The sequence below is a fragment of the Erinaceus europaeus genome, chromosome 10, assembly GCF_950295315.1.
Source record: "Erinaceus europaeus chromosome 10, mEriEur2.1, whole genome shotgun sequence".
Classification (NCBI taxonomy): Eukaryota; Metazoa; Chordata; class Mammalia; order Eulipotyphla; family Erinaceidae; genus Erinaceus; species Erinaceus europaeus.
The window spans coordinates 67287890-67303209 of record NC_080171.1 but is presented as its reverse complement, the minus strand read 5'-3'; the positions used below and the strand labels follow the sequence as shown (position 1 = coordinate 67303209).

The 15320-nt window shown below is 38.1% G+C and overlaps 1 pseudogene; it reads right to left on the bottom strand.

Moving 5' to 3' along the window:
• LOC103120773 (uncharacterized protein C1orf50-like) overlaps nt 1-10707 on the bottom strand; it is a 125761-nt pseudogene extending 115054 nt beyond the window's left edge.
• Nucleotides 10708-15320: the final 4613 nt, after the last annotated feature.

Sequence of the window (15320 nt, the reverse complement as noted above, 5' to 3'; positions counted from 1 at the left end):
TGGAATGTGAAGATCTCCCATTCTTTGAGGGGTCTCTTTGTTTGTGTGATAGTTTCTTTGACTGTGCAGAAGTTTTTCAATTTGATGTAGTCCCATTGGTTTGTTTCTGCTTTAGTTTTCTTGCAATTGGGTTTGTTTAATCAAAGATGTCCTTGAGGTTTAGGTGGGAAAGTGTTCCACCAATGTTTTCCTCTAAGTATTTGATAGCTTCTGGTCTAACATCCAGGTCTTTCATCCATTTGGAGTTGATTTTTTGTTTCTGATGAGATAAAGTAGTTCAGTTTCATTCTTCTGCATGTTTTAACCCAGTTTTCCTAGCACCATTTATTGAAGAGAGCCTCCTTCCTCCATTTAATACTTTGGGCCCCCTTATCAAAGATTAGATGTCCATAGGTTTGGGGGTTTATTTCCAGGCTTTCAATTCTGTTCTCCTGGTCTGTGTGCCTGTTTTTGTTCCAGTACCATGCTGTTTTCATTATGATGGTTTTATAATAAAGTTTGAGGTCTGGGAATGTGATGCCTCCATTCCTGTTTCTTTTCCTCAAGATTGTTTTGTTAATTCTAGATGTCCTTTGAAGTTTTCATCAAGTTTTCTGACTTCATTTCATAAGACTTCTTCAGACCCAACAGGGGAAAAGTCCAGTGCAACATAATATAGGATCCCAGAAGAAAGCTGTGTACCGTGGTTGAGGTTCTCAGCTACATCACATCATGTATGTAGGGGAGAATTAGAAAAACTTGGAAGTTTGTAGTTAGATATTGAGGAAACTAAAGAAATAAATAAATTTGGTAAGGGATGACAGTCTGAGAAAGATGACAGGATCTAGTATAACTTACTAGACAGCAATATCATACAGTTTACAAAGGGGTTAAAGTAGTTCAAAAACAGTGAACAAGACTACAACTGATAACTCACAAGGCTGTGCCATACTCTTCTCTTGAAACACAAGATTTCTTTACATAGTCACTTCTCTTTTGAGCATTGATAATCAAAGTAAGATTATTTCTAATCATAAAATAGGTTTTTATCCCATTAGATTTATCCTGATTATTTGAATAGGTAGAGTAAAAATAGTAATTAGCTACCTACTTTTTTCAGTTTGTTTTGCTGGAAGATTTTACAATTAACTTCAGATTTCAGTTTTCTCTTAAGACTAGAAAACTCAGACAATAATTTGTCATCAGATTCTACCTGTACTATTTAAGAGATTTATGTCAGTTTCTCTCTTTTTCAGGGTCCCCAATGTATCTTGTTTATTGAGCATGCCAGAGTGGGTTTCCTTACTCATAGATAAAGTTGGGAACTTATAAATTAGGTATAAGGTAAGTTTGTCCAAGTGTATTTTGTAATCATTGGGTTAATAAATATAGTAGCACATTTCAGGTAGATCTGATGTTTTCCGATTTGATGCACACTCAATATCTAGCAGTATCTGGAGGACCCTGCACTTGGTAAAGTTTTCCACAAGCTCCTCAAACATAGATGGGGGTCAGAAGAAAAGGCATTTATGACATAAAGACAACTGGATTAAGTTGATTCCTAATTATGTTAAAGGAGAATTGGTAATTTACTGGGGCAGTGATCATCGAGATGCTGAGTTTAGATTTTTAATGTTTGGAAAATCCATTACTGCTTCCTGTATGTTAAAGATGTTTACCCACATCCTACTGCTTTTTCAGCTTCCTGCTGACTCAACTCTTTTGCAAACTGGAATTCATGATGTATTATAAAACTTTCTATAAACAGGTCCTGACCCTGCTCTATTGTTTGCTCCCCCTCCTATAGGGGTGCACATTCAGTGGAAACACCTTCATGGTCTCAGTCAAACACATAACTTAAGTCTTTCTGAGTAATCTTTTGGGATCATGCATCACCTGCCCAGCACATGGACAATGAAACAAACAAAATTGACTTTAGATCCTTCAAGTTATCTATTAGATAATTTGTCATATCAATTTCTATGCAAATCATTCTCAAATAGAATATCCCAGTCAAAGTGTTGGTTATATAATACTTTCTAATTATGTCCTAATTGTAGTTACCCTGCAATTAAAACTGCATGGCACAGTTAAAAGAAGCAGAGATGCGAAAGAAAAAAAAAGGATATCTCCTGTTAAATAGATTGCAAGAGTGAATATTGTTAAGATGGCCATTCTAACTGAAGTAATTTATAGAATCAGTGCAATCCCTTTCAAAAATCCCTAAGGCTGGTGAAATAGCTCATTTGAATACTGTACTGTACTGCTTTGGCATGCTTGTGACCCAGGTTTGAGCTCAGCCCCCCACGACACTGAAGGAAGCTTTCATGCTATCGTCTTTTCTACTTCTTGTCTGCTTGTTGTCCTCTCTCTCTCTCTCTCTCTCTCTCTCTTTCCCTCTCCCCATCTCCGCCCATATCTTAAAAAAAAAAAAAAAGCCCACAATAGGAAATAGCATAGTGGTTGTGCAAAAAGCCTTTCATGCCTGAGACACCAATGTCCACTATACAATCAAAAAAGATGATATTGTATCCTTTGGGACAGAAGGGATGGAGTGAGGTGGCTATGATAATTGAAATACATATAAATGAAGGACAGCTACCACATGGTTTCTCTCATATGTGTAATACAGATGACTACAGAATATGAACTTGTAAAAAAAAAAGTTAACTGAACTGCTTCTCAGATTCTGTAAAAACCATGCTGATTATGGATAGGGAAGCAAAGATCACTGAGGGAGGATGTGGTGATTTGTACACACTAGTTTTGTATTTGAAATTATACCCATGTAAGGTCAGTGGCAAAAGAGTGCACATGTTACCATGTACAGATATCAAGTTCAAGTCTCCAGATCCCACCTGCAGAGGGGAAGCTTCACAAGTATTGAAGCAGTACTGAAGCATCTCTCTCTCTCTCTCTCTCTCTCTCTTCTTTCAGTCTGTATATAAAAAAATGCTTACCAGTGGGTCCATTTGGTGGAGTACTTGGTTAAGACACACATATTATCCTGCTCAAGGATCAGGGTTTAAGTCCCCGCTCCCCACCTGCAAGGAGGATGCTTCACAAGCAATGACACAGGTCTGTAGGTGCCTATCATTCTCTTCCCCTAGTGGGGTAGGGAAAACTCTCTCTCTGGAGAGTTGGGGTTCCAGGACATATTGGTCAGGTTGTCTGCCCAGGGAAGTGAAGTTGGTGTCATGGTAGCATTTGCAACTTGGTGTCTGAAAAAGCATTAAGATATAAAGCAAAACAAATTGTCAAATAATCAGGAACCTAAAGGCAAAAATGTAGCAGGTGAGATTTGGGGTCTCCATTTTGGAAAAAGCTAATAGATCTATTTTAGGTATATTTTAAGGGGCTAATGACTTTAATAATTTTTGCCTGAGCCCAAGAGTTAACATGCAGGTGGACCAAGGTATTGTCTGGGAATATGGTATCAAGAGTTGGGTATAGGGCTAGAAAGCTAGATCAGGGAAGAGAGTAACTCCCCAATATGGGAATAGAATATAAATATAGTTCACTGTAAAACCCATCTATTTGATCTGGGGCCCACATTTGTTTCAGGAGCCTGTGTATCCTCTGCATCCCTGTAGGTTTTAGCTTGCATTTTGTGGCCATAGCTAGGGACATTCTAGGCTGCACTAAATTCAGGACCCATCTCTCTCAAGTGGTAGAGTATGTTGGCCTAACCTCCCTTCGGAGAATGGGGCTGTCCCTACCATTGTTGATCCTTATAGGACACAAGGTCCTATAGGGGCCCACAAAGGGGTACAATATGTTGTTCCTAATAGAAGAGATCCAAAAGACCAAAAAACATATGAAAAATTGCTCCATGTCACTGATCATCAGAGAAATGCAAATAAAGGCAACTGTGAGAATGTCATACATCAAATATGACAGGAGCAACAAATGCTGGAGAGGTTGTGGGAACAAATGAACCCTATTGCACTGCTGGTGGGAATGTAAATTGGTCCAAACTCTGTGGAGAGCAGTGAAAAACCCTTGGAAGCCTTGATATGGGCCTTCCATATGACACAGTAATTCCTCTCCTAGGGATGTATTCTAAAGATTCCATAATACCTAGCCAGAGAGATATGTGTACATCTATGTTCATAACAGCACAATTTGTAATAGCCAAAACCTGGAAGCAACTTAGGTTCCCAATAACAGATGAATGGCTGAGAAAGTTGTGGTATATATACACAATGGAATACTGTGAAACTATTAAGAATAATAAACCCACATTCTCTGACCCATCTTAGATGGAGCTAGAAGGAATTATGTTAATTACTTCTCTGACTACCCTGTCAATAGTAGAAAACCCACTCTATGGCCACCTTATATCCAGCAAGTCCTTGTTCTCTATCATGAATTTATTACTTGCTTGCTTTACTTAATTTTGCTCAGAACTTTCACAATTTGAAATATGACATATTTGCTTATTCATTAATAGTTTGTCTCCTTTCAGTGAGATATATACTTTATGAAAACATGAACTTTATATTTTATGCCTAGAGTATTATATAATACTTACTAGATCCTCCCTGCTTACTTGCTCATGAATGAATATACCCATGAACCTTTCAGATATGTGACCCTTTTTCTTGATTAAATCTATGTAAATCACATTGCAATTCTTTATAACAAGGTCTTTTAACTTTGGCACTGTTGGGTTTTAGGTGACATAATTCTTTGTTGTAGGAATTTACTGTGTACTGCAGGATGCTTAGCAACCTGCCTTTCCCCTACCCACTAGATGCCAGAAGTAAGCCCACAGCTGTGACAACAACAACAAATACAAAATTCTCCAGACATTTGCCAAATACCACTTGGGAAGCAAAATTGCCCCTATTTGAAATTTAGCTCATCTATAATCTCCATCAAGGTTTATTAATTTTCTTTCAATCTGAATTAGGAGTCCTTTATGTATACTCCTGCAATACTGCAGCAGTACTTTGTGTTTATATTCTTTGTCTCTGCTCTCTTTCTCTCTCTCTTCCTCTGTGTGTGTATATGTATATGAGAGTTTTGTATTTTTGTGCACTAGTTGTCTATACCGAGTTACCACAACCTTCTAATGCAGAAACTATTCATTTTAATTTCTATATTTAGATATTAGCATTATTCTTAGTAAATAAAAGAATTGATAAATTTAATCCTATGATTATATGACTGGGTGGTACTAATTCTCTTGGCTATGTAAAACCACTGAAAACGTATTTGATATAACCCTCCCATTCTGTTAGTCAATAAATCAGCTAGGGCTTTGTCAACTCTGTGATGTAGAAACAAAACTTCAGAGTGAAAAAAAAAGTCTTTGAAATGAAGGGCAGTGAAAAATTAGAGCTGAGTACCCACTATAGGAAGTAACTCATATAAAAGAGAATCATCCAAAAGTCAGTAGAAGTATAGGTGTTACGGTTTGTTTAAATAATTTAGACAGTTTTACATCTAATCTTCTAGAGGTGGGTAATTTTCTGCTCTAATTTCACAGAACATGAGATGAAACCATCACTGACATTATTTCTACTTTCAAATTGTTCCCGAAGAGGGAAAGCAGAGATAAGTGATACAAAAACAAACTTGTGACTCATTCATTTTAGCTGTTGCTGTGCTGTTTAAATGAGAGTAATAGCAACTTGATCCTCTCATTTGGACTATTTCACAGAAAATAGGATGTGCAATTTTTGTTTTGTTTTTGAAAGTCTTTTAGTTTTTCAGATTTGATATTCTTTCCTGCTTGGCAAAGAGAAAAAAAGAGGGCGAGAAAAGAAAGAAAAAAACCCCAACAACAACCCATCTTGTATTGTAGTTTTAAATTTTCCAAAATTAATTTAATATTTTGGGAGTTTAGTAATTATAACCAAATTCAACTGAATTAATTTCAAAATATGATAGAAATTTTTAATGGGGGCCAGTTGATGGTACACCAAGTTGAGTGCATATGTTAACATGCATAAGAATCTGGGTTCAAGCCTACAATCCTGCCTGAGCAAGCTTCATGAACAGTGAAGCAGTGCTGCAGGTGTCTCTCTTCCTTCCCCTTCTATCTTATTTTCTCTCTATCCAAATAAAGAAATATTTAAATAAAATAATTTTCTTTTAAAAAAAATTTATTTATTTATTTATTTTTATTTTCCTACCAGAGCACTGCTCAGCTCTGGCTTACGGTGGGGCAGGGAATTGAACCTGAGACTTCTGGAGCCTCAGGCATGAGAGTCTCTTTGTATAACCATTATGCTATCTACCCCAGCCAAAAATTTTCTTATTATCTTATTCTATAAAGAATTAAATATGTATATTTCTGGACAAAACTATGTTTGCTGTGCATTTAAAGTGTATCTCTGGTGACCAACATTGATGGAAGTAGAAGATACAACCCTTCTTTATATATATTTAATAATTTATATACTTTTTATTTATAAAATGGAAATAGTGACAAGACCATAGGATAAGAGGGGTAGAATTCCACATAATTCCCACCACCAGAATTCTATATCCCATCCTCTCCCTTTGTAGCTTCCCTATTCTTTATCCCTCTGGGAGTATGGATCCAGAATCATTGTGGGGTGCAGAAGATGAAAGGTCTGGATTCTATAATAGTTTCCCTGCTGAACATGAGTGCTCACAGTTTGATCCATACTCCCAGTCTGTCTCTCTCTTTCCCTAGTGGGGCAGAGCTCTGGGGAGGTGGGGCTCCAGGACACATTGGTGAGGTTGTCTGCCCAGGGAAGTCAGGTTGACATCATGGTAGCATCTGAAACCTGGTGGCTGAAAAAGACTTAAGATATAAAGCAGAACAAATTGTTGACTAATCATAAACCTAAAGGCAAGAATATTGCAGATGAAGATTTGGGGTCTCCACTTTGGAAAAAGCTAGTAAGTTTATTTTGGGTATATTCCAAGGGGCCCATGACTTTACTAGATTTTGCCTGTACCTTACATCTGATATGCACGTGGACCCAAGTTATTGTCTGGAGAGATGGTGTTACAGTTTGAAAAAGAACTAGAAAGCTGGATCAGGGAAGAGAGTAGCTCCCAAATATGGTGAAAGTATTTAAATATTGTTAACTGTAAACCTCATCGATTTATATGGGCCCTATATTCAGCACAGGAACCTATGCAACCTCTGCATCCCTGTAGATCTGAGCTCGCATTCTGTGGTCATGACTAGGAACATTCCAGGCTGTACTAATTTTGGGACCCATCTTCCTCAGGTGGTAGAGTATGTTATCCAACCTCTCTTTGGAGAACTTCCCTTTGGAGATCATTCCCTACCATTGTTGATCCACATTGAGGGCAAGTTCCTATAGGGCCCCACAAAGGGGTCTATTATACAACCCTTCTTTTAGCCTTCTACTAAGTACCTGCACATGATCAGTTTTATGAGAAAACTGAGTAGAAGAAGGATAAAGATGTCTGGAAAGGTAGTAATTTTTGTCCATTAAAATGGAGATTAACCTCAATACTTCTCAGTCCTGGAGGTATCAGGGAACATATTTAAATAACTAACTTTTTTTTTTTTCTTGAGAAAATTATCTGGAGGAAACAATACAGATATCCTTGTCTCCACTTTATAATAAAGAAAAATGATGTCCCAAATGATTAAGTGACTTCACTAAAGTAACACTTTCACTAGAGATGCATCCATTTAGTGGTAGGACTGTATGATTTATTTATAGATGCTTTATCAATCCTTTGTCAGATGTAGGATGTACAGAAATCTCCCAGTCACTAGGTTGTCAGTTATATATCTTTGTGTCATTTTCTTTTAGTATGTAGAAGCTTTTAGTGTAACATACTCCTACTTATTTAATCTTATTTACTTTATTAGTCTCCAAATAAATCTCTGATGCTAATCCCTGAAATGTTTCACCAATGTTTTCTTCTATATAGCTTATAGTTTCAGGTCTAGTATCCAGGTCTTTGATTCATTTTGATTTAATTTGGTGTATGGTGTTAAGTGGTGATCTATATCAACTTTTTATATTTGTATTTTATTTATTAATGCTGGGTAGGGACAGAGACTAATTGTGAGAGAAGGGGGAGGAAGAGAGGAAGAGAGGAGACACATCTGCAGCACTGCTTGACCACTTGTGAAGTTTCTCTTCTGCAGGCGGGGGCTGAGAGCTTGAAACTGGGCCCTTGCGCATTTTAGCATGTGCAGACAGTCTGCCAATGCTGCCACCATCAGGCCCTGGTTTATTTTCATTTTTTGTACATGTGGCTGTCCAGTTCACCTAGTGATATTTGCTGAAGAGGACTTCTCTTCCCCACTGAATAATTTTGATCCCTTTATCATAACTCAGCTGTCTGTGTGTGTGTAGGTTAGTTTTTGGTTTGTATTGTCAGACTACTGCTACTGTTTTATTTTTTATTTTTATTTTTTTAGATTTTATTTGTTTATTAATGAGAAAGATAGGAGAGAGAGAGAGAGAAAAAGAACCAGACATCACTCTGGTACATGTGCTTCCGGGGATTGAACTCAGGACCTCATGCTTGAGAATCTAGTGCCTTAGCTGCTGCGCCACCTCCTGGACCACATGCTGTTTTATTGTATAGATTTAATTATTATTATTATTTTTAACCAGAGCACTGCTCAGTTCTGGCTTATGGTGGTGCAGGGCATTGAACCTGGGACCTTGTAGCCTCAGGCATAACAGTCTGCATAACAATTATGCCATCTACCCTCTGCCCTGTGTAGACTGAATTTGGGGAGCATCATCCTTTCATTTTTTTTCAGGAGTACTTTGACTATAGTGTTTTGTGGTTCACACAAATTTTTGGATAATTTGTGCAGCTTCCTTAAAAAAATGTCATTGGGATTTCACTGAATCTATAGATTGATATCAATCATTCTTGTTTGAAGATTTCAGTAATGTATATTTATACAGTAGTGTAAATCAATATTTATTTATTCCTTTTTGTTTAGATTTATAGCTTTTATTACTATAAAGAGTATTTCATATTGTCCTATTTCAGTTATTTTAAATAGGTAATTTAAATTCATTATTGAATGTTGTCAAGGATTTTTCTGAGGGGTGAGTGTGAGATTAGATGCTGAAAGAAGAGAAATGGGAAATAGGAAAAGATTCAGAGGGGGAAAAAAAAGGAAAGCATTAGAGGGATTGTTTTATAAGTTTAGTAGTGGCTGGATATTTTCTAAACTAACTGGAGAGGTAACCCTTCTCATTTCTGTTCTCTTGGAGTGATGTCCTCATTAGTGGTAGGACATCAATATATGTTTGTAGAATTAACTAATTAAGGTTTTATTTTTTTATTTTTTTATTTATTTAAGAAAGGAGACATTAACAAAACCATAGAATAAGAGGGGTACAATTCCGCACAATTCCCATAACCCGATCTCCACATCCCACCCCCTCCCCTGATAGCCTTCCCACTCTCTATCTCTCTGGGAGTATGGATCCTTATCTTTTCTAAAAGTTCATACACTCTTTAAAGAAGTTATATTGGTTGGGGGTCTGGCAGTAACACAGTGGGCTAAGTGCATGTGGCGCAAAGCTCAAGTACCGGCAGAAGAATCCGGGTTTGAGCCTCAGCTCCCCACCTGCAGAGGGGGTTGCTTCACTGGCGGTGAAGCAGGTCTGCAGGTGGCTATCTTTTTCTCCCCCTCTCTGTCTTCCCCTCCTCTCTCCATTTCTCTCTGTCCTATCCAACCTCAACAACATTAATATCATCAATAATAATAACCACAACAACCATAAAAGGACAACAAGGGCAACAAAAGGGGAAAAAATGGCCTCCAGGAGCAGGGGATTCATGGTGCAGGCACCTAGAGCAGCAGTAACCCTGGAGAAAAAAAAAAAGTTATATTGGAAGAGTTTTTTTTTTCTTTTGTTTTTTTCTACATGCCTTAGCTATATATCTCAATGAAGAGATGATGGCGGCCAGGCAGTAGCACACCGGGTTAAGCACATAAAGTTCAATGCACAAGGATCCCAGCTTGAGCCACTGGCTTTCCACCTGCAGGTGATGCAGCAGGTCTGCAGGTGTCTATCTTTTTCTCCCCCCTCTTTCTTCTCCTCTTCTCTCAATTTCTCTCTGTCTTATCCAACAACAGCAGCATCAACAGCAATGGGAAAAAATAAGATGGCCACCAGGATCAGTGAATTCATAGTGTAGGCACCGAGCCCCATAAATAACCCTGGAAGCAGAAAAAAAAAAGAAGATATGAAGTGAAATTCATGAAGCTGTCAGGATTTGGGGGTTATACTATTGGGGAACGGCAACCAATGCAGAATTACTGCCCATTTCATTTTCCCTTTGTGAAATTTATGATGTTTCTGTGGGTTTTATTTTGATGCAATTTCATATACTCTCTTAGTCTGGACAAAAAAAAAGCCAATTCAGAGGCTTGAAATGTTTTCTTAAATTAATTAATTATTTTTTAATTGCCACCTGGGGCTTGGTGCCTGCACAATGAATCATCTGCTCCTGGTGGCCATTTTTCCATTTTTTTTTTTTTAGAGACAGAAATTAAGAGAGACAGGGAGCTAGAGAAAGAGAGATAATTGGAGCATGGCTTCATGATCATGAAGTTTCCCACCTGTAGGTGGGGACTGAGGACTTGAACCTGCATCTTTGCACCTGGTAACATGTGCACTCTGTGGGTGCACCATTACCTGGTTGCTGAGGTTTGAAATGTTTAAATTCCATGATGGTTTCCTTAAGAAGACTGATGAAGGGGTTTGCTGCGTATGGATTCATGTTTGCAGGCAATGACTGAAGAGAATGCAGCCTACACTTCAGTCATGCTGTCACTTAGGTGGCTCATTTGCTCTGATAATAGCTCTAGCTGGCTTATTAGCCTCTAGTACATATTTGTCTGGCAATAAAACCATCCCTTTCTCGTTAGGAACTTGCACAACATTGGACAAGAAGTGCCTCAGGTTATCTTTCAACACTCTGTAGCAGCCAGACTGTCCAGCAAAATCCCTTAAAAAATGCACTCCATCTATTTTGCACACAAATTCACCACAGCTAAATTAAGATACTAATGATTGTGCTGATGACTCTAGTATAAAGATGCTATAAGGATGCTGGAGTGCTACTGAGAAAATGTTTCTCCACTGCCAGATCTATTTAGAACATTTCACGCAACTGATTTTTTTTATTTCTGTGAGAATTCTTGTTATGTATATTTTAATGCAGAAAGTTTAATTTTCTTTACCATTGAAAACTATGTAACTGAGGTGATTCTAAATGTTATTTCAAAATCTTTCCTTCAGCTGCATGAGAAGCTTCCCTTGACCTCCTGAACTCATCACACTCCTCTGGGCAAGGACATTCAAATGTCTTGTCTAAGTCCTAGGACAAAGGGCACCTTATTATCACTTATTTCTGACCTTTGTAGTTACTCAGAGTATATTTAGTGGTTCATATTTTTTCTACTAAGCTATGTCTTATTTTAAAATATCTTCCTTCAGTAGTGTAAAGAAAATATTCAATAAAAAAGAATTTTAGCAGAAGTTTATTACAAACTTCCCATTCTCCATTTCTGATTGTCCTGTCTTTACTCCACACCTGCTCCTTCCTTAGTCTTCTCTTTTTCAGTCGATGGAAGCTCATGATCAAGGCAGAAGCATGGATATCATCCTTGCTGTCTGTCTTCTCTGCATGTTAGCATGTCCATCAAAGTCCTGTCAGTTATCATTTTTTGGAGTTTTCTTTCTTTAAAATATTGTTGTTTATCTATTATTGAATAGAGACAGAGATTGAGAGGGAAGGGGGAGAAATAGTGTGGAAGAGAGATAGAGACAGCAGATGTTGTTTCACCACTCGTGAAGCTTTCACCCTGCAAGTGGGAACCAGGGTCTTGAACCTGGGTCCTTGTGCACTATAATGTGTGCTTTTAACCAGGTGTGCCACTGCCTACCCCAAGATTTATTTATTTTCAGAAAGAGAATCAGAGCACAGCTCCAGTTAATGTGGTGCCAGGGATAGGGATTGGAATTTCACACATTGAAGTCCTGTGCTGTCACACATAGAGCTACCTTTGCAGTTACAAATTATAATCTTTACTTATTTATTTTTGATGAACTGAGGGTCTCACACATGTGTGATTGCACCACTCCTGAACCTATTTTTTATTCAGATAGACAGAAAATCGAGAGAGAAACACACACACACACACACACACACACACACACACACACACACACAGAAACAGAGAAAGATAAAGAGAGGAAGAGAGAGGTAGAACAGCACCAGAGTTGTTCCAGGTGTCATACCATAACCATATGGTGCTGGAACTCGAACCTGTGCTACACACATGGCAAGGCAGTCACCCTACTGGATGAGCTATTCCTCTGGATCACAAATTATAGTTTCTATATAAGTCTTAAGTCTGAACTTATTTTTTCCTTACCATGGTTACTGTACTGTACTATTATTTTCCTTACCATGGTTACTGTACTGTTCTATTATTTTAAAACTCATTTTATTGTGGGGTTGTTTATAGAATATATGGGTGCAGTTTCTCATTTCCCCATGACAAGGGTCTGCAAAACATTCTTACCCTCAACTTTGGTCCTTTTCCACCATCATGCACCAGGACCCCAAAGCCCATCTCTACCCTCTTCCACCCCCTAGTCTTCTCCTTAATCTCCTATCACAGAATGCTTTGCTCTGGTGTAGTACACCAAACCAAGTTTTCATTTTTGTTTTCTTTTTCTGCTCTTTTTTTTCTATTTTATTTTATTTAGTGATTTAATAGTGATTGACAAGATTGTGGTATAAAAGGGGAAACAATTCCATATAATTCTCACCACCAGAGTTCCATATCTCCTCTCTTCCACTGGAAGCTTCCCTGTTCTTTATCCCTCTGGCAGTATTGATCATAGATCTTTATGAGGTGCAGAAGGTAGAAGGTCTGGCTTCTGTAATTGCTTCTCCAGTGGACATGGACATTGACAGGTTGATCCATATCCCTATACTGTTTCTTTCCCTAGTGGTGTAGGGGCCTGGGGTGGTGGGGTTCCAGGATATATTGGTGAGGTTGTCTGCCCAGGTACATCAGGATGGTGTCATGGTAGCGTCTGCAACTTGGTGGCTGAAAATCATGAAGATATAAAGCAGAGCAAATTGTTTACTAATTAGAAACATAAAGGAAAAAGTATAGCAGATCAAAGTTGGGGTCTTCATGTTGGAAGCAGCTAGGAAGTCTATTTTAGGTGTATTCCAAGGGGCCCATGACTTTACTAAATTTTGACTGACCCCAACAACTAACATGTAAGTGGGCTAGGAGTACTATCTGGGAAAATGTGTGGTGTCAGAGTTGAGAATAGGACTAGAAAGCTAGATAAGGGCAGAGAGTAGCTCCCAAATATAGGAAAAGTATATAAATACCATTAACTGTAAACCCCATCGATATGCCCTTAGGCCATATCTATTTATATTTAGCACAGGAGCCTTTGTAACTTCTACATTCCTGTCAGTATGAGCTCAAATTCCATGGTCATGGGTAGGAACATTCTAGGCTGTAGTCATTTTAGGACCAGTCTTCCTCGAGTGGCTGAGTATGTTAAGCTAGCCTCTCTTCAAAGAGTGGGGCAATTTCTACCATTGTTGCTCTACATTGAGGACAAGGTCCTGTAGAGGCCCACAAGAGGGTTTATGATGTTGTTCCTGATGAAGATGAGCAGTGATGGTGGAGAGAGAGATCTGTCAGAGATCTAGGCCCAACATGTCTATATGAGAATCTAAGGATTCCCTGATTAGGACCTCTGATGATGGGGTGGCCTGGCAGTGACCAAAAAAACCAACATTAATATATGCTGTTCTTTTGCCCTTATCCAGCTTTTGTAGTCCTTACTTTATCTGACATGGTTGGATTTAGCATTATTTGTGGAAGTTAAATAGGAGTTAGGTGAGCAGGTTCTCTAGTTATAAGTAAAAAATATTTAATTAAGTACTCCATGCTATCTTTTTTTAGGTCCTTCTACTTGCTTGCTGCACTTACTGAGTTACTACAGACTATTGTACCCTTTTATTTTAAGGTACATATTTCCCCCCAACTTATGGGTATATGTGCACATGTGCTCAATCTCAAGGGCCCTGGTCTATATCCAGATTTTTTAACATTGTTATGAAGTGCACCGCCCGAAATGGAACTAAGGAGTCTTATAAGCTAGGAAAGGCCTCACCAAAGTATTGGAGCTGGAAGGTTGACATCTCAGGCCTGGTGTTTCTGGACACAGTCTGAGGTGAAACATGTAGAGGTGGCACTGGTTGCATTGATTTGGATGAGATCAACAGATGCCATATTAAATGGTACAGATCAAGAGAAGCATGAAGAAAATGAGCAAAGACTCAGAGATTCTAGGACTGGAATAAATACGGGGTTATAGAGAATTAGGAAGCTTCCTTGCTATCTTATAGTTTAAGAAGACAATAGATAATTATTGTTATAACGAAGTTATTTGGAAGCTTGATTTACTTTGAAAATCCCATGGTTAGGATTTACTGTACTATACAGGACCTTATCATGATTTGTGTCATTTAATGCTATTTACAAATAGGAAGAGCAGTTGTTTCTGGTCTCCTTGGTCCAAGATTATAGGTGATTTAATATTTTAAAAAAGTTATTAGAAATTTATTAGCAATTTAAGCCCAATGTTAAAATTCAGTCAGTTCACTCATTTGAAACCTTAGTGCTTAGATTGAAGGACTATACACTTAGAACTGAAGTCTGTGCATTAAAAAGCTTGACACGTTCAATCTATTTTTCTCTTCTCATGATGATTAAATAATGATTTATAAGACTATAGGTTACTAGGAGTATATATTAACCCATCCCTGCCACCAAAGGTCTGTGTACCTACCCCCAACCTCTACAGTGGAGCTGAAACTCTACCCTTCCCCAACCCCCAGAGTTTTTTACTTTGGTGCAATACTCCAAACTCAGTCAAATTCTGCTTTGTGTTTCCTTTTCTATTCTTCTTCCTCAACTTCTGTTTATGAGTGGGATCACCCCATACTCATTTTTCTCTTTCTGGCTTATTTAACTGATTATAATTCCTTCTAGCTCCATCCAAGATGGGTCGATTTTTCTGCTCTTGTTACTTTTTTATTTCTTTTTTCTTTAATAGGGAGGTTAATGATTTATAATACAGTTGTTTGGACATGGGCTTAATTTCTCCACTCACTGAGACAGATGTCTGCAAAACACTTATTCCCTGTAGCAGGACTTGAAAGCACTCCCTTACCTAATCCCCTTTCTGCACTTTTCTTTGCTTTGGTGGACTACACAAGTCCAAGTTTTACTTTGTGTTTCCTCCCTTATGTTGTTCTTGACTCAAGTTCTTTCCATGAGTGAGATC